The 20458-nt window shown below is 46.6% G+C and overlaps 1 protein-coding gene across 4 annotated transcripts in view; it reads right to left on the bottom strand.

Moving 5' to 3' along the window:
* The window catches only part of LOC144799177 (C-type lectin domain family 18 member A-like), a 901971-nt gene that overhangs the window by 397156 nt on the left and 484357 nt on the right, over positions 1 to 20458 (bottom strand). The window contains exon 8 of one of the 4 annotated variants that reach the window (XM_078670423.1): positions 16298 to 16484. The exons of the other annotated variants lie outside the window; for them this stretch is intronic. The gene's annotated coding sequence lies outside the window, so the exon portion shown is untranslated. The remainder of the gene's footprint in view (positions 1 to 16297; positions 16485 to 20458) is intronic. 4 annotated transcript variants of the gene reach the window in all.

Here is a 20458-nt window from a genome sequence, read left to right as displayed (position 1 = left end):
CCCGAGAAGGAGGGCTGTGCATTGTCTGTGTTGACTCAGCTATTTGGAGATAGGCAGCGCCCATGCGCCTATTTCTCGTCAACTTTGGACCCGGTAGCTAGAGCATTGCCAAGTTGTTTAAGAGCCACAGCAGCAGCAGCCGTTTCTATTCGACAGTCTGCTGGTCTAGTAATGAATAATACACTAATCGTGATGGTCCCACATGCAGTAGACACATTGTTAAATAGAACCAAGACACAGCACTTAACCAGTGCTCGATTGTCAGGGTACGAACTGACTTTGCTAGCAAGTCATGTGCACATTCAAAAGTGCAACACCCTTAACCCAGCCACGTTGTTACCATTCATAGAAGAATCAGATGCTTCAGAACAGCATGATTGTCTTTATAGAACAGAGGAAGAGACGAAAGGAAGAGTAGACCTCTTCGACACTCCTCTTGCTGAATGTGATAGTACATTGTGGGTGGATGGTTCATGTTTCAAGCTTCCGAATGGCGATACGACTGCAGCATATGCTGTCACGACTTTGCACACGATTGTTGAAGCTATACGCATCCCACACAATTCAGCTCAGGCAGCGGAGCTAATTGCACTCACGAGAGCATGTGTGTTGTCGAAAGGAATGAAAGTAACTGTCTACACCGACAGCCAGTACGCGTTCGGCGTGGCCCATAGTTTTGGACGATTGTGGAAAGAACGTGGATTTCTGACTTCGCATGGAACTAAAATTAAGCATGGTCAGTTGATAAATGAGCTTCTAGAATCACTGACTTTGCCCTTACAAGTAGCGATTGTGAAATGTAGCGCTCACAAGAAAGTGACTGATGATGTTGGTCGTGGAAATGCGTTCGCTGATGAAATGGCTAAAGAAACTGCGAAGAATGTGATGAGCCGAATGTATGTTGCAGGACCTGCATGATGGGTTGGTGACATAGGAATGTGTGAAGACACGATAGAGAGTGTGACGTCCATTCAAGCCGAAGCCACAGAGAAAGAGTTGAGTACGTGGAGAGAAAGTTCGGGTAGAATGGATGCGAGTGGTTGCTGGATTGAATTGTCAGAGCATCAGAGGTGGTTGTTACCCGATGCGTACGTGCTTGCAGTAGTCACAATGGCTCATGGTATGGCTCATATCAGCGTGAAAGGGATTTGCAAGTTGCTGGCTCCAGTATGGGAGAATTCAGGGATTCCCAAGTGTGCAGAAAACGTGGTCAAGACTTGCATGGTGTGTCTGCAACACAATCCTGGTAGGGGAACCCCAACTCCAGCTGGTCATTTTGCACCTCCTACGTATCCGTTCGAGGTTTTGCAGCTAGATTTCATCCATATGGAAAGGTGCAACAGTTTAAAATATGTGCTCGTTGTTGTTTGTGCCTTCTCGAGATGGATAGAAGCATACCCCCTGAGAGACAATACTGCCCTGTCCACAGCGAAGGCCCTTGTGAAAGAGTACTTCCCTAGATTCGGAATGCCTAGAATGGTCTGGTCTGATAATGGGAGTGAATTTGTGGGTCGTGTGATGAAGAGAGTGTGTGAAGGACTAGGTATCCGGCAGAAGTTCCACGCTGCAAATCACCCCAATCAGCTGGATTAGTAGAATGCTACAACGGCACTCTTAAGTTAAAATTGGCCAAAATACAAGCGAGCACAGGTCTTAAATGGCCTGACGCTCTACCCTTAGCACTCCTATCCACCAGAATGACTGTGCATTCGCGAGTGAAACTCAGCCCCTACGAAATTATTTTCGGCCGCCCGGCCAACGTATGGGGAGTGCCTAGGCCCAAAAAGTTTAGCGAGCTCGAGCACCCCGTTCTACTTGACTATCTGTATGAATTGACGGCTAAATTGCGTGTTTTACATCAACAGGTCAACGACACCCTGCCTCCGGCCTCTGAGACTCCGGGACACAGCATTGACCCTGGATCCTGGGTACTGGTGCGAAACTTCCAGAGGACCAGAAACGACCAGCCCAGGTGGACATGGCCACACCGTGTCCTTCTCTCTACAAGATCGGCAGTGCGAGTGGAAGGGAAAAAGGCCTGGATCCACGGGGTCCACTGCAAGAAGGTCCCTCTTCCTCTGCCATATGACCAGTGGGTCCAGGAAGGTGTCGGCGACTCAGAAACAGACACAGTACCTCGGTTCATACCTTTCAGTGATGCACAAGTAAAAGGAACTAACTCTGAGCGCGAAAACGAGAACATTCTTCAAGAAGGTGTGCCACCGTCAAAACGATTGAACACTCCAGAGCCTGAACTGTTGTTCCAGGACAACACAGTACCGGGAAGACAAAGATACGATTTGAGACCAAGAAATACGAACTAATAAATTAAACTTCTTTTTCCACTTTAAAGCAAAAACCTATGGACTAATAAAGAATTATTTTTTCCCTCCAAGTACTATTTTTGAAAAGGCAGCTCCTCCATCAGAAGAAAACTTGCTCATTTTTGTTTTTCGAACCGCCTTCCGGGTTCCGCTGCTAGGGCCGTGGTTGCCTAAAAAGTCTTTTGGGTGCAGCTAACGACGTTAGGTCGGGAGTTCTGGTTGGTCTAAGGGAGTTGCCCTGGACTGACAGAAGCATCTTTTAGCATAATCAACCTACCACCGCGGGCAGCACTCTAGAAAGGATGGAGTTTTCTGAAATGGAAAGGCCTGCCAAACAAATGAACTCTAGACGCCAGTTGTGTACAGTGGCGACAAGGAAAAGTTTTTTAATAGTATGCATTTTTATGATATCCAGTGTGATGATATTTCTGATAGGATTCTCTTTTCATGTAACACTCGCACCACCTGCATCCCCTACACCTCCTCCTACTACTGTTTCCCCTCATTCTTTCCACTCCCTTCCTGGCCATGAATCCCATAGGAGATTAGAATTCATTAATAATTCCTTCATTCAGCTCCTGCACCAGCACCAGTTAGTAATGAACACAACTAATTGTTGGGTATGTGGACTTATGCCTCACACGACGGATAAAGGTATCCCTTATCTAGTTCTACCTTTCAGTCATAATGGTTCTGCGTGGGCATACAGAACGATGTTCATATATGCACGAGAAATCCAACCCCTACGTTCTGTAAAAGACAACATCAAGACTAGCGCCCTAGTAAAAGGCATAGTTGACATGATTAAGGAAGTAACTTCTTATGAAAATACCCCTAATGACGAGATACTTGCATATGTAGGTTGGAACGTGACCGGATATGGAGCTACTTTAAGTGAGAAACAGCAAGCGAAGAAATCTTCCCCGATCTGGATTGTACCCCATCAAGGTAACTTGTGTCTGCAAGGCATTGGCAGGAATCCCAGAGCTCAGTTAGGGAGAAGTATCTGTACAGAAACATATATCTTTGGGTCTCAGACATCCCCTGCGTTTTTAGCAGCTAAGGGTACTTATTTCATCTGTCATGATAGAGCCTATACATGGTTGCCCCCTGACTTCTCGGGCTCATGTTTCGTTTCGTTCCTGTTACCTCCCACCTACACAGCAGCGGCGGATTACCACAGGACAAGGGTAGTTAGAGGTGTCTTGAGTGAAGAGGACACTGCAGGTCAAGAATTTGGTGACTTTGCAAAAGGTTTTCTGCCGTTCTGGGGATCCATGGCTAACAGCAGGAACATAAGACAATTGACAAGGGTAGTTGAGTCCACCGTGATTGAAACTGCTGGTGCCCTTAGTAACTTGACTGCTGAGCTCCAGTCGGATCGTCTTATGACACTTCAGAACAGGGTCGCCTTAGATGTCATCCTTGCAGACCGAGGTGGGGTATGCAGATTGATCCAATCTAGTTGCTGCATTTGTATCCCAGATAACGCTCCAACAGTGTACCAAGCCATCTCCAAACTGCATAAGATTTCCGAATCTATTCATATGAATAAAGGAGATTGGTCGTTAATGGGGTGGTTCTGGGAACTAATATCCAGCTGGGGATGGAAAATCCTGATGGTCATTGGGATGGTCTTAGCCATCCTTTTCCTGTTCTGTCTGTTTGTGCAGTGTGCTCCTGCAATATGTGGCCTTTGTGTCACATCATGTATAGGGAAACCTGTATCAAGAGACGAGCTAAGTACTAGGATGATGTTACAGCAACATCTCAATGACTTCAGGAATATCGACCTAAACTCAGATTAACATGAGAGTAGGTTAAATTGCCTATGTAAGGGCAAAAGGAGGGTTTGTAGTACGGAAAATCCAAACTCGTGTAACCATTCAGATGCAAGAATAAACTTCATCGTATCACAACAGATTTAGTATCAAAAGACCGAGAATGGCGAGTACATTATGTACAACCATTTTCGTCGCATTCGAAGGTTGCTTTCACCTCGAAATCATCACTTATACCCTGAACCCTTGGCTTCCATTTTGTATACTGCAGCCATTCTGTATGTTGCCCTTCACATAGGCTTAATCCAATATCATAAGGACAAGCACTCCTCGATTGACTTTTTGATGACCTGGGCAGGTTGAAACCATTCGCCCCAGGCCAACCCATTTGATCAGTTCCTCTCCCAGTGGCCGGTCAAGATAGCATCTAGGCGCACCCGGCCATAAAACCCTTTCATCACATCCTCACCCTGCCGAATCTTGCCCACACCTGACCCCGCTCCTTCTTTCCTACTTGTTTTATGATGAGAACGTGCTCATTTTATTGGGGAACACCGATATCTGATTGAAATACCGGACCTTGCCGAGTAATTTATTATGTATCAGACAAACGAAATGTGAGCTTGTCATCATAACTCTGTTACTTATTCGTGTTCGAAACATGTGAATAGTATCCTGAAAATCTAGGAATGTTTGCCTGAAGCTTATTATTTTGTATAAGAAGAGAAGCCTGACTTCGTGATTTGAAGCAGTTTCCTGAGAACATACTTCCATGTGTTGTACTTCTAGGACACTTGTTACCTTGGTTGCAGCCAATAAAACCGATCTTTGACTTCGCCTAGAAGACTCTGAGTTTCTGTGGTCTGAATCAGGAAAAGGACTCGAGGTCTTTGGGTGTGTATTCCCTGACACCGCTGGGTTACCGGTTAAGCACCGGTTCTGAAAAACCCAGTACCTCAGTTACGTGGCTTTTTATTTATGTGTCAGGGATTTGGATTGCAGTTGAATCTTCCAGAGTGCATATATTAGGGTACACTCTTTGAGTGCATGCATTAGGGTACACTCTTTAAATGCATACATTAGGATACACTCGTTCTGAGTGCATGCATTATGGTACACTCTTTGTGAGTGCATGCATTAGGATACACTCCTGGGTGCAGGCATTAGAATACACCCTTTCTGAGTGCTTATATTAGGATACACTACTTCTGAGTGCATGCATTAGAATATCCTCTTACTGAGTGCATATATTTGGGTACACTCTTTCTGAGTGCATATATTAGGATACACTCTTTTTGAGTGCATGCATTAGGATACACTTTCTGAGTGCATGTATTATGGTACACTCTTTCTGAGTGCATGTATTAGGGTACACTCTTTCTGAGTGCATGCCTTAGGATACACTTTCTGAGTACATATTTTAGGATACACTCTTTCTGAGTGCATATATTAGGATACACTCTTTTTGAGTGCATGCATTAGGATACACTTTCTGAGTGCATGTATTATGGTACACTCTTTCTGAGTGCATGTATTAGGGTACACTCTTTCTGAGTGCATGCCTTAGGATACACTTTCTGAGTACATATTTTAGGATACACTGTTTCTGAGTGCATATATTAGGATACACTCTTTTTGAGTGCATGCATTAGGATACACTTTCTGAGTGCATGTATTATGGTACACTCTTTCTGAGTGCATGCATTAGGATACACTCTTTCTGAGTGCATATATTAGGATTCACTCTTTTTGAGTGCATGCATTAGGATACACTTTCTGAGTGCATGTATTATGGTACACTCTTTCTGAGTGCATGTATTAGGGTACACTCTTTCTGACTGCATGCATTAGGATACACTTTCTGAGTACATCTTTTAGGATACACTCTTTCTGAGTGCATGTATTATGGTACACTCTTTCTGAGTGCATATATTAGGATACACTCTTGTTGAGTGCATGCAGTAGGATACACTCTTTCTGAGTGCATGTCTTATGGTACTATCTTTCTGAGTGCATATATTAGGATACACTATTTCTGAGGGCATATTTTAGGGTACACTCTGAGTGCATGTATTAGGGTACACTCTTTCTCAGTGCATGCATTAGGGTATACTCTTTCTGAGTGAATGCATTAGGGTAAAAGAGAGTGGATAGTTGACTGATGGAGTGGTTATTTGCAGTTGGCTCACATGCTAGGCGATTACCAGATGGCAAGAAATGTTCTAGAATGCTGGCTGCAGTTGCATGGCTCTGTGTTTGTGTGCCAGCGGATTACTGGGTGGCCAGCAGCTTTTTAATATGATTGTATACAAGGACATGAAATAACAATCGTTAAAGGAGAAGCGTGCTTCCAGTGATGCCCTAAATGTAGGAAGTGTAGGGATGTAGTGCAGGAGTAACGGACTCTGGGCAGGGAGGAAAAGGAAAAGAGTGATTAAGAGCTCAATCACCAAGAACTTTCAATCATTTACAGGGCTCAGGGTATTCAAGCATCTAAAGTCCATGAACATCACATACTACTTCTTATTCTAGGTCTGAGACTTCGGAATCAAACAACAAATGACCTCAGTTAGAGTTTGGCAGATGGCCTGCCATCAGTCAGGAGGCAGAAGACCGCCAATGCCCTAGTCGACTACCACCCGCGACATTTAGAGAGCAGAGGATACACAGCACCTCCTCTGAAGGCAGTGTTAGTTTGCGGAGCCATCGACATATTTCATGCGGCCACTCAGCAAACTTTTTGTTAACAGCAAACTCTCAAAGCAAATTTTTGTTATAAGACAAAACAAGAATGGCTCAAACACCCTGGGAATTACCTCTCAGGCTTGGGGGTTATTGTATATTTTTAGGTCGAGCCTGGGTAGCGCATGCGATGCTCTGCGGCTTGCTGCATTGGGTATGGAATAGAAGCCCCGCCCATATTTGTTATTGGTTTGTGTTATTGTCCTTCGTAAATGCTGGCTTCTGATTAATTAATAGGCTTGTTAGTCCCTCCTTAGTATGGCCTTGTCTTCATTTGTAACCTCCCATGAGGACTGGCTCTTTTACTTCGGTTGTTACACGGTACGTATTTTTTAGTCTATAAGCACAATTTTCTTTAATGAGTTTCTCCTACTGCAGGCACAACATGATTTCCTGCAACATTCAGCGCGCCATGCTCACTTTCACATTCAGACATTCAGAATAGCTGCGAAAATGGCGGCCGCTTCTTTAAATAGGTTTTGCATTTACAAGAGTTTGAGCTATTGGCATTGTAAATGACAATGCCTTTTATGTATATGTTAATTAGCAAAACATAAATAAAAGACATTGTTATTTGCAATGCCAAAAGCTTAAACTCTTGCAAATGCAAGACCTATTGCATTGCAAATGCTTGTTATTAGTAACGCCAACAACGTCCACTGTAGTAGGTTTAAAATGTTGAGTTTGTGCTTCTCCAGACCCAACTGTCTTAAAATATACTGCATACCAGTATGGATGACATGTGACTCCTACACCTTGTAGGAGTCACATATTCCATGTCCTACATGGAGTTACATTGTCTTATGTAACATTCCTATACACAGATTTACACAAGTATTATTATTGTTCTCTGGATAATGTGTGTGTGATATAAAGCGCTCGGGCAGCCTCCACTGGTATGAGTAGCACTGTAAAACACATGAAATGCATGTGAGAGAGGGGCTATATAAAGATGAGAACTGTTGGAGGGTGGTAGTAGGGGGTCATGCGGGGGCCAGCAAAGATTGTCGCACAGGGTGCCACCAGCCAGCCTTAGGTGTGTGGCCTACATAGGAAGAGTTAATGTTATGAGATTCTGGGGGTTGCCCGAACTGGTCTCTGCATTTTGATGTTGTGCCAATGTTTAATTGTTTGGTTAAGAGGACTAGGGCACTTTAAGAGCAGTATATATTGTGCTATGTATAGAGTTTTCAAACTGGTGTAGGTTGGGTTTGCGGTTGTTTATGCTTGTGCAGCTCGTCTCTCACGTTGATTTGTATGTTTTGAAAGCCTAGCCTGAAATGGAGCTGCCCTGAGGGTACAGGCAAGGCTTGCATGATTTGTTGAGTCATGAGGATATGGTAGAATGGTCCACTGCTGGAGCGCAAACTCATGCGATATATTTAAATCTGATTGCATAACTTACCACGATATGATGACATGAATGTATGTTCATGTTGGCATAGTGGTCCTCAGAAATGACTCCGACACAAAAGGAGAAACCACTGCCAATGGGATGCACTGACTGTGCACCTCACATTCAGAGTTAATTTATAGTGCCCACCTACATGAAAACATGGATTTTCTGCAAAAAGTGTTCTCTAGGAATGTCGTTCTTCCCATGGCAGATACGTACCCATTGATGAAGACGTTTTTGAACCCGGGCAACAAGCCCTAAAAATGGCAGATGTATAACTGCTGTTTGAGCAAGAATTGGAACTACACCAATGTGACAGACAGAAAATCTGAAAACTGTAGTCAAACTCAGGCCCCGTTACTCTGGACTTCTAGTTTGGCATGCCTGCTGTTCGGAAATAATGTGACTCATTTACAGTGATGGTCTGTTTAGGTATAGATTAAAAACTGCATGGATGTACATCATTGTAAGTCTTAATTTGTTTGTATTTTTTAGTTTCATGATGATGTAGTTTAGGATTAATAATTTGTTTTTATTAGTTCTCGTCGTGGACTTGCCTCTCTTCAATGTGTATAAATTAACGCAATATTTTTCTGTTATGTTTACAGCTACACTTTTTACTTCATGAGACTCTTGATCTCTTCCTCGGGCTTGGTTTAAACTTCTGCCTCCCAAAAATTGATACCCTCAAACTGTAGCTACTATACCCTATTGTTCACCTATCTATTTCAGCTTACAAGATGTTTATGTGAACAGACGTTAGCATGAGCCTTTGATGCATCAGACACATGTTTAAATACATTTGGTATTCAAAACCATAAAACAAGATTCGGAAAACAGATATGGGGTGAATAGTTGCGTGAGGCATTCGTATGATGTCTTTGCCGAGAGGTCCTAGCACAAGTAAGGAGGACAGGGATTAAAGTAGATGCCATGGTCTGTTAGATGGGGGAGAGTCTATACTGTAGACTGATCTTCTTATTTTCCTATTATGTCTCATATGATCCGATATGTCCCCTAGTTGTTATGATATTTGAGACTGTGGGTCTGTGTTATTTATATAGTCTCACTTTCTTTCAAATGTGTTACATCTGTGGTTTGGTGTTGCTCACATATGCAGCTTGTGTTTGCAGGCTACTGTCATACTGAAAGTTTCAGAAATATTTTGAGTTTCAATATTTTATTCTGATCATCTTTGCTGCAGCTCATAGATGTTAGTAGGTTACTATTGCCATATCCAATGAAAACGTTGTCACTGGAAACCCACTGAGATGTGGTCACTCCATCTTCAAGTCCTGTACTCAAAACGTGTGTGAAACTACTTCCCTTCTTCAAGTCCTGTGCTCATAACGTGTGTGAAACGAATTCCTTTCGCAAAAATGCCATTATCTTAATCCTTGAGGCCTCTGATGTCAGTCCTCATAAAATAAATCCTGACTTTGGGTGCACTCTAAGTGAAGGCTTCAATAATGATTTACATCTCAGGATATTCCTTACTCAATGTTTGATCACTTGAAGCCCCACTATCTTCTGGACTCTTCTTTATGGATGGCAGCAATGGGTTCTTGGCAGGGATCTTTACGTTCCCCTCATAAGAGTTCATCTAAGTTCTGTTCCTATCTCGGTAGCAGTGCGGCAGATGTCTGTAACTATATCATTCCAACAGGCTCAATTTCTATTTGACTTTTTAGAGGAGGTTAGATTCCCACCTAACACCTGATGTCAGGTCTTTCAACCTCTTTCTTTTGCGTAACAAGTGAAATCATCGTAAGTTGTTCTTTGAGTCTATTTAAGTCGTTTGGTGCCTCTTGGTATCAACCAACCTGCTGCTATGGTACTTGTTTTGGATCCCCTTAAATGTGGATTTTCACCATCTGTCTCCTTATCATAACTGTTGTGATTCATACTTTGCCACTAGCAGCCTTGTGGGCTCCTCCATGTTCTTGGTTTAGGCCATTAGTGTAACCTATGCCCGCACGCTTCGCTCAGATTTATGGATAATGAATGTCCTTCTTTTCTAGACTCTTCTATCCAGAATTTCTCTCCTTTACTCTTTCAGAATTTGGTTGCTTGTTGCCAGAATACATAAAATTACGTCAGAAATAAGTCAAGGACTTCTGCTACCCCCATTTATCTGGTGTCCACCACAGTAAAATATCAATGTGCCTGGCCCAGACTACGGTCTAGTGCTGGAAAAGGGGAGGACGCCTGGTATTGTTCCATTGCCAAGAAGCTGAAAGGCGTGGGACAGTGAGGGAAAGAGAAAAAAATGGCAGGCAAGGAGTGAGAGCAGGAGACAGGAGATAGAAATAGAGAGGAGCTGCCAGAAAGAAGTGCAATAAAGGTGCTGCAGACTGCAGTGGGAAAATGGGAGGACCACAGAGGGAAGATCGACAGAAAAGGGAAGGGATTGAATAGCAGAGAACAGGGTGGGTCACGGAAAGGAATTGGCGAACAATGTGGAGATAAATAAGCGTGATGCAAATTGTGATGGGCAACAGGGTGGGGAAGATAGGTAGGAAAGGGTGCAAGTTGGATAGAGGAAGGAATTGGCAGTGTTTTCCGGGTGTTGTCGGATGTCCCCCCCCCTTTCTTCTGGGACAGGAATTTGGAAATGACTCTTGTGCCTGTATGGCAGTGCCCCAAACTGCCTGAACTGCACTCGAACTGGGGGGGGGAAACACACACCTTACCTGCCCGCCGCAGCGGGTGCTTCGAGCGTAAAGTAACGGGGTGCGACATTTAGGAGGTACTGTCACGCTGGCAGCGGGCCCGGACAACGCCTCATAAGGCTTTAGGCCTACGGCGGCCTTTGCAGGGCACTTCCATCTCTCACCACCGGACCCGTGGTTAGGTCGCAACCTGCCGGCCCGTGGCGACACGTCTTAGTGGAGGCGGGGGGCCTGGAGGTCGGTCGGGCCTAGGCTTCCTCGTTCCTGCACCTCCTGAGGGCGATTACCGCGGCTTAGCTACAGTCACATGCGGAGTGGGGGGGCAGCTTAGGCTGTACTGACCTCACCTCTGCCACACGCTGAGCTCCTGCGTTACGGTCGAGAGGCGTACGGGGCTCCCTATGCGAAGCGCTCAGCAGATTGTGATGGACCATCTTCGTAACACTGCCCAGCGGGACATGCCCTCTGGAGATCGGGGTGGAGAAACACCCATGGCACAAGGACCTACGCCAGCGATGAACCAGCCTGCCATTGCAGCCAAGTTAGACACCGCCCTCGCAGCGGTGGAGCGGATCGGTTACGCACTAGAGCAGACCGGCGCCTCCCTCGAGAACACAATGGACACCATCACCTCTGACTTCACGCTCCTCCGAGCGGATCAGCACAAGCTCTCGGACAGGGTCCGAGAGACGGAGACCACCTTGGCAGATCTGAATCCCCGCACCAGAAGCTGCACCTCTGCCCTGCAGGACTTGCTGGATCGGGTATGCACCCTGGAGGAGAAGGTGGACGATGCGGAGGGGCGAGTCACCGCAATAACATTTGCGTGGTTGGCCTGCCAAAGGGGGCTGAAGGACGGGAGCCGGAGACATTTGTTGAATCCTGGATGAGGGAACTGGTACCTTCCGGGGCGCTCTCTCCGCAATTTGTGGTGGAACGGGTCCGTAGGGTGCCTGCCTAAAGACCTCCGCCGGGGGTCTGTCCCCGCCCCTTCCTGTTTCGTGTGATGAATTTTAGGGACCGGGACGTAATCCTATGTGAACTTGGCAAGCATCCAGGACCCCAGGTGCAGAATGTCACTCTCTCTCTCTTCCCGGACTACACAGCCCAGGTCCAGAGGAGACGGGCTACCTTTGGTGCCGTTAAAAAATAGCTGCGGGCTCTAGACTGAAAATACTCACTGCTCTATCCCGCCAGCCTCCGAGTCATTAAAGATGGTCACACTACCTACTTCGACTCCCCCACCAAGGCATGAGCCTGGATAGAGGGGCTGAGTCTGGGGTCGGCACCACGCATTCCGGAAGACTATCAGCAACCTGGGCATACCCGTCATGGCAGGCGGGGGAGGAAGAGTGGTGGCGCGAGCTCATCGGCGGCGGCCCCATCCACGGACCAGATGAGAAAGGAACGTAAGGAGGCCCTGCTGACGGTGACATCCCTCCAACTCGACAGATCCCTCTCTCCGGCTAGGTCTACCAGCTCCCAGTCGAAATCCGGGACTTCAAGTTCCACGCCTGAATGGTCCATGGACGCAGATTTCCTCCCGCTTCCAAAGGTCACTCCTCAAACTGCGAATGATATCGTCTGACTCAGGACCCTCCTAGCGAATTTAGTGTTTCTGCAGTCTGCCGCTTTTAGTTGCCCCTTGGCCCGTCTCCGCCTACTGATTCCATGTGCCTGGCTTTGGCTGAGACGGCTGGCCCTCCGGAGGCTCGCTGCTTCTTCTCCTCTTATAAGATGATCTTTCTTTTATCGTCTCAGGGTAACTGCGAGGGATGGTAATTGCACCCGGATTCCCCCCTTTTTCTTGTTTCCTCTTATTTGATTTCACTGATATATATCTTTTCTCAGCAGTTTCGTACTATACCGTTGGTACTCCTCCTGAAGTCGCTCAGCGACACATACCTAGTTGCCATGTCATGGCGCGATTGTTTGGGTAGCTCCCCCTGTTGGGGATCTGCTCTAATACTGTTTCAGAGCACTCTTTTTCTTTGTTTTCCCTTGCTTGAGTCGCCATGTCCACCGACCTGTTGTACTTCGGCACACCTTCACCCGGGGGCCATACCATACCATGGGGGTTGCAACATACTGGGGGCACACTGCTTTGAATAAGCCTAATGATGACCCTTAACATAATAACGGGGAATGTCAGGGGCATCCACACACCTGCTAGAATATATGCAATATACGCACGTCTCCGAAGACATGTCGCTAATGTGGCTCTACTGCAAGAGACACATCTCACGAGCCAGGAGGCAGCCCTCCTCCGCCGCTGCTGGAGGGACCAGATTTATAGCAGCAACTATTCAGCTATGGCCAGAGGGGTCGTGGTCTGGATCAAGGCCGGAGTCGCGTGGGAGGAGGAAGAAGTCCTGACTGACCTAGGTGGGCGCTATGTTCTAATAAAGGGCAAACTGAATGGCCAGCCAACGGTCTTGGGATCCATATATGCACCCAACACTGCACAGGGCACCTTCCTACAGGACCTTTCAGGGGCACTACTTAGATGGAGGGAAGTTCCGTGGCTACTCAGCGGCGATTTTAATGCTGTGTTAGATGTTACCCATGACCACTCCTTTCCCCCTCTTAATACCACTACGTCCTCCTCGCACACTTGCTTAAGTCTTGGATGGATAACTGGGCACTTTCAGATATCTGGCGAGAGCAACACCCTCACTCCGGGGTCTACTCCTTTTACTCATTGGTCCATAACTTAGATGTACGCCTAATCTGTTGACTATCTTGGGTGGACGCATTCGGATCATAACCCCTTGGTATTGTGTTTAGTCTGGGAGGCGCAGCCTCTCCCAGCCTCGATCTGGCGACTACAAACAACTGCCTTGGATGACCCCTACTTCCAGGGTGCACCAGAGGCGGCGGTGGCCTCTTACTTCGGGCTTAATGAGGGTTCCGCGGACTCGCTCCTCAATGAATGGGAGACCTTCAAAGTGGTGATCAGGGGACACTGCCTTGGGCTAACCTGGAACGTTCGCCGACAGCTAGACATTTTGCTCTCTGCCATTGAGAAGCGATTACTTCGGCTCGAAACGCAGGTCACTGCTGGCCTAGACAGGCAAGTCCAATTCGAGTCAGCTCATTCGGAACCCGTGGTCCTATTTGAGAAATTGCAGTGCCACAACCTTCTAGCACATTCTGCCCGCACGCACTCCTCGGCGGACAAGGCTGGAAAACTATTGGCTTACCTGATCCGGCAGGAGCACCCGCAGCACCCCATACAGCTACTAGTGGACGATCTTGGTCGTCAGCGACACACCCAGAGAGACATTCATGTGCTGATGACGGAGCATTACGCCGCGTTATATGTGGTCTGTAGGGGTGGAGACGCTCCGAGTGTGGCATCCTTCTTGGACACTGTGGAGCTACCTACTCTTACCATAGACCAGTCCCTCGACTTGGACTCACCACTTACCGAGGACGAGGTAAAGGAGGCGCTGCGCTCTCTGTCTTCTGGGACAACGCCGGGCTCAGATGACCTCCCGGCTGAGTTTTTAAAAACCTACGCCAATCGCTTGACCCCGCATTTACTTTCTCTTTTCGACACAGCTGTCTCGGGGGGGCGCCTCCTCCAACCATGCGCACAGCCAACGTGGTCTCATTGCTCAAACCTGGCAAAGATCCAACATCCCGAGCTCCTTTAGTTCGATCGAGATTCTAAACACGGATTACACAATCCTCGCGAAAATATTGGCCAACCGTTTGGCACTGTTAAGCCTTGAGCTGGTGCACTCTGACCAGAACAGCTTTGTCCCCCAATGCAACACGGCCCTAAACCTTTGAGATTACTTCCAGGTGGCGGAATATGCCCCGGCAGCCTGGCCCGATCAAGTTACACAATGTTAGACCTCGAGAAGGCTTTTGATTAGCTGGCCTGGAGTTTCAAGTTCGCCGTGCTGGTCAGATTTGGGGTGGGGCCATATTTTCTTAGTATGGTGCGGTTGCTGTATCAAGGACCATCAGTTCGGGTTCGAACAGGGCCCCATCTATCCGACCCCATCCAGGTGAATCGCGGGACGTGGCAGGGCTGTCCGCTCTCCCCGCTTTTATTTGCATTGGCCGTGGAGCTGCTGGCGGCTCACATACGCGCCCATGTAGACATGGGAATCCCTTTAGGAGAGGACAAGCACACCATATCGCTTTACGCAGATGACCTGCTGCTTTATGCGCGTGATCTAGACGACATTCCCGACATGCTTGACCGGGCCCTGAGCCACTTTGCGGGCGCATCGGGACTTCGGGTCAATGCCGCAAAATCTATTCTCTCCCCATTCATAAGGGAGACACCGGATCCGGGGTACGTCCTGGGAGGTACTCCGAACACCTGGTGTGTAGATCCTTTTCGTTACCTGGGAGTTAGAGTATACAGAACTAAAGCTGATCTTTTTGATGGTAAAATGCTACCATGGCAATCCGGTCACAAATGAGTTTTTGGAAGACTCTCCCGCTGGCGATCTCGGGAAGGATTGCCCGTGTAAAAATGGAGGCCCTTCCTCACCTTCTTTACAACTTTACCACCTTACCTCTTATCATCCCTCCCTCTTTCTTCAGGCAGTGGGAAAAGACAGTGAGGGATTTCATATGGGGTACGTCGCGTCACAGAGAATCCATGGGGAAACTCTGCCTCCCTGCCGCCTTAGGTGGTCTGCCAGTCCCTAATTTTGAACATTATTATCTGGCATCCCAGCTGCAGTGGGTTGCCAGATGGATGTCATCTCAATATCTCCTAGACACAGCTTCCCTGCAACACCCGCTGTCCCAGAGCTCCCTGTTACGGATTTTCCATCCTTGCTCCAAACCCAAACCCCTGATGTGCTCCTGCTCAACGTAGCATACCGATGCTTCCGAAAATGTCTTTTTATCACTAGGGCCACTATTCCATACGCCCCTGCCATCCCACTGCTGGGAACTCCGCGGGGAGACATCTACACCTCAACATCAGAGCTACAATATTGGGCCTCGGAGGGTATTGTGGACATAAGCGACTTCTTTCAGGATGGCTCCCTTATCCCCTATCAGGAGCTCATATCAGAAGGGGACCTACGCCCTGGGCAGTTCCTACTACATTGAGCACTTATTGCTTCCCTGGCGTCTACGTGGGGGACCCTTGAGCAAGAACCACCCATGCACTACACACTACAATACCTTCATGTGATAGGGACAGGGCAACACCTGATACGTTTTTTCACACCTTCCATTAGACAGCACACAGAAACTGATCTCACCTGGCTTAGGCAACACTGGGAGGAGGATCTGGGCAGGGCGTTCACAGATAAAGAATGGACCACTGTTCGGGGCAGCCCCAAATACATTCCGCGCAACCAACGGTTTAAACAGATACAATTCTTTGTTTTGCACCAAGCTTACCTCACTCCTGCCAAAGTCAACAGGTATTTCCGTCGAAATGACGCGAACTGCCCCCGTTGCCAACATATAGACACTGACATTCTCCATATGTTATGGTCTTGTCCTATCCTGCACGTCTACTGGTCCCATGTATCAACTTTCTTGGCGGCTTGTGATCCACTTCCGCTGGGAGTTCCACCTCGAGCATCTATTCAGCAGAAACAAGAAACATAAGGCCACCTCTAGATTTTTTGACCTGGGGCTAATAACAGCAAAGCGTCTCATAACCAAGAGATGGAAGTCTCCTCCCTTGCCCCCACAATTGCTTGGTGACGATCTCTACTGAATTAGGCTAGGGTGGAGGGGATGGCACTCCAAAGGAAAAATCTCCTTGGCTTATGCAAACTCCCTCATAGTGTATCAGTGGGATTCTATGGTACTGAAGCTCCAGGATATGGTCACTGGCGCAGGGGGTTCGTGCGAGCTGATGGAGGCTGGCACTCAAGGCTCGTCTCTGGCCCTCACATAGACTGAAGAGCACTGATTTCCAAGCGTCTTGAATCCTGTTCGTGTCACTGGGCTTGGCAAACTCAAGTCCTTTTCTCCCCCCCACCCCCACCCCCTTGGGTTCTGCTAGGCGCAGAAACAGGTCACAGGCAACTCTGTCCACCCCTCGTTATGTTATGTTGTCCACAGTATGTTGTACCCTATGTCCACGGTTGACACATAACGCACCATATTCTGGCTGTGTTCATATACTCTGGCGATGCGGTCTTTGGGGCTAGATACCCCCTTCTATCCGTGGGCTAGGTTCTTGGACTCTTGCAATGGACTACCATGTACCTCAAAAGTCATACATTGATTGGTGGCGCATTTGTACATGTTCTATTGACTAACGCTGCCACATACACACTGTACGTTGTCGGGATTTTTTCCTAAAACTGTGCAAAATGCTAAAAATGTTAATAAAAATAAAATAAAAAGATTTAAACAAGTAAGAAAAGGCACATCTTGCCTAATCCATGCCTCTAGTCTTTTCACAAAGCTACAGCATTAGTAAGACAACGGGGTGGCATTCACCTTTACTATTATTACTTTCGAACACCGTTTTGCCCCCAAAGCAGTATTTTGAATTAATTTCTTCCAGATTCCTATTCACGCATTCACCCCTTTCACTTTCTATCAACAACTGGTTCTCTCCACACCCTCCTAGTGGCCTTGAGCTCTCACTCAATGTTTGCCTGCTTGGGTCCTCTTCTCTCATCACCATTCCTGTCGTGCTACCTACATCCAAAATAATGGCTGCCTTGTTTTTCTCCACACTACCAACTTCCCTTTCCACCACCTCTTATATCTTTACTTCTTACCTAGAGGTTGGCCTTCCTCTTTTGGCCCCTTTATGTTGATAGTCTTCTCCTTCATTGCCATATACATTTAGATCCTCCAACCCTCCTCAGTCTTTTGCCATTTTAGCAATGATTCTGTTAGTGTCTCCCTGATAAGGACATACCGCATGTTCAATGAGATCATACTGGATGTATACTCGCTGACTTCATTTCAATCTAACATTGTTTTTTCTGTCAAAGAGGTTTAAAATTTTTAATACTTTCTTCTCCTCAGAACTCTACAGACATGACTACCTTTCCCCTACCCTATCTAATCTTCCATTATCATCCAAGGCACAACAACTGCAATGAGGATACTTCCATTTAGACATATGCCACCAATCTCTGGATTTAATTGTAGCAGCCTGAGGGAACAGAAATTATTGTTGGTGTATTTCCCGAAGGCTCGTATGGGAAAGTGGCCCTTTCTGCAAAATTAACCATTTACATTTTTAACAGGGGAAAAACTCCCTTTTAACTATTAATAGTTATTTAGGCTTTGTAGCCTAAAGGGTAAGGGGTGTGGTCTTTAAAGTGAGACATGTTGAAATGTAATGTTACCATGTCCCTACATTGACACAGCCCCAAAAACAATTTACACTGTGGAAGCGTCTGGCTGGTCTATGAGGAAAACTAGAGTATACATTAAAAGAATACTTCTGCTATCTCGGGTTTGGGCCCAGCTAGAAAAATAATTCAACCACTATTTTTAAGGTATTTGTTTAGAAAAAATCAATGATATTTAACAAATATTTAGGAAAAGTAACTTTTTAGAAAGTTACCTTTTACCTCCCTACAGCTGTCCAGCCAGTGCTTGACCATAATGAGGTGAGAAAACTGCTTCTGGAGCAGAGGCAACTGCCTGGTCGTGGGCCAGTGTTTATCTTCACATTGTAGGAAGACCACATAGGATGGACCCAGCAACTTCATTAACTAGTGTAGGGGTGGAACCTGGAGAAGGCAAACCTGTGTTACCCCAGCCAGACTGAATCTAAATCCTGTGGATGGGAACTGCCCCCAGAAACGGTTTTGAGTGACTACAGAAGAGGGGACTGCTCATTTCTCGGACCACACCCCTTGGTATGGGTACAGGCTCTACACAATGGAGAAAGGGTTCCCCCATTTTGGGAGTGAGGCGTGCTGTGGTATTGTTTACAGTAGTGCAAATAAGAACTGCTGCAAATGTGGGCAGGGCAGCCCCAGAGACCTTTTACCCAACTGGTTAGGGAGGAGCCAGTAGTCATCCCCAACCACTTGCTAGTGCCAGCCATAAATGTGGCAGATCAAGGCACCCTCCTCAGAACACAAAGAGAAGGACTGCAACTGCTAGTTGAGACCTGTGAGGCAACTGGACCTGCTCCCACTTGTACCCAGGACAAAGACGTGGACTTCAAGAGTCAGCTGGCTGACAACCTCTGTGTCTATAGGGACACAACAACCTGCATGAGATCATTTTCCTGAAGCGAATATTGCAACTGGAAGGGAACTGAACCCTGCTGTTGGCCTCTGCTGGAGTGAATACTTACACCTCAGTGCTGGCCCAGAAGTTCTGGGAACCTTGGTGGTGTTCAGAAAGGCTTAGGGAACAATTTGTAGTTTGGCGTAGAGGGTGCTCTTCCGCAACAGTGACAGAGTACCCCCTCCCTCAAACTGATGGTCTGTACACCTCCTTTAGACAGATAGAAGCTGCAACGAGGCAAACAAGGTGTTATCAATCGCTTTTACATATGTTTAACATTTTATTGAACTCTTTAGGCTCAAGGGGGTTTGTAATTGACAAGTGTGAAGTCTTTTGCTTTTTGCTTACAGGAGAAATCAGTGGTTCTTCCTCCTCCCCGGTCCACCGCAGCATTTGCAAGCTGTTTGAGTGAAGGGAGGGTAAACTATTCTTACTCCTTCCGTCCTCCTAGCTAAAGACGCCACTTTAGGAGGGCAGTGGTTTAGTTGTTCTCCTATACAACTTCCTTCCGGGATAAAATCGGACAATGGCGTTGACGCGTAGCGGATGCCCGCAGAGAGCGCGCCAAAGGCAAGCCTGTCTGCGCCCATCCGCACTTGGACAGTCCCTAGTGCTGGACCCCCTGGCGTTTTTTGCCCACCCATACCTAAACCAGTGGAATATACACATGAGGCTTTATTAAACCTTAACACCACAAATATCTTTGTCACGTCCTCCAATGAAACCAGAAGACATGCTAAATTCTGTATTTCTGTCTAGCCCTACGTGTAACAAACTTTCATAAGGTGGGTTCACCCAGGGAGTGCACTACCTGTAAAACCCCTGCGAATAGCACTTACCCTCAAAAGGATGGCTCAGCGTTGCTCTGTGCCCTTATTAACGCTATATCATTAGTAAAACACCACATGGAGGTTTCTGACCTGATCTCTAATCAGCACTTAGATATGCTTTTTGTCACAGAAACATGGGCAGATGACCTTTCCAGCCTAGAAATCATTGGGGCTACACCTGTCGGCTTCACTGTATTTCACCTCGACAGACCTATCAAGAGGGGAGAAGGGCTTGGTATATTTTTTATAGAGAACACTTGCAAGCAGTGTTCAAATCAGTCAGTCAGTCAGTCAAAGAAACTTTATTCGGTTATTTAAAACCATAAAAGCAAGACATGGTATACAAAACAAGTTTAAAATTCAATTAAACTTATATAAAAAGACATTACTACACTTTCATAAAAAACACAAAGAACCGAATATTATTAAAAATAGATGACTGTAAGAGCAAATTTACATGGTGTCCAACAAAAGTTATACAAGTGTCAAAATTTGGTTGTTAGAAATA

The sequence above is a fragment of the Lissotriton helveticus genome, chromosome 12, assembly GCF_964261635.1.
Source record: "Lissotriton helveticus chromosome 12, aLisHel1.1, whole genome shotgun sequence".
In the NCBI taxonomy this organism is placed as follows: Eukaryota; Metazoa; Chordata; class Amphibia; order Caudata; family Salamandridae; genus Lissotriton; species Lissotriton helveticus.
Note: the sequence above shows the minus strand (reverse complement) of the source record. Positions and strands in the feature narration are given on the sequence as shown.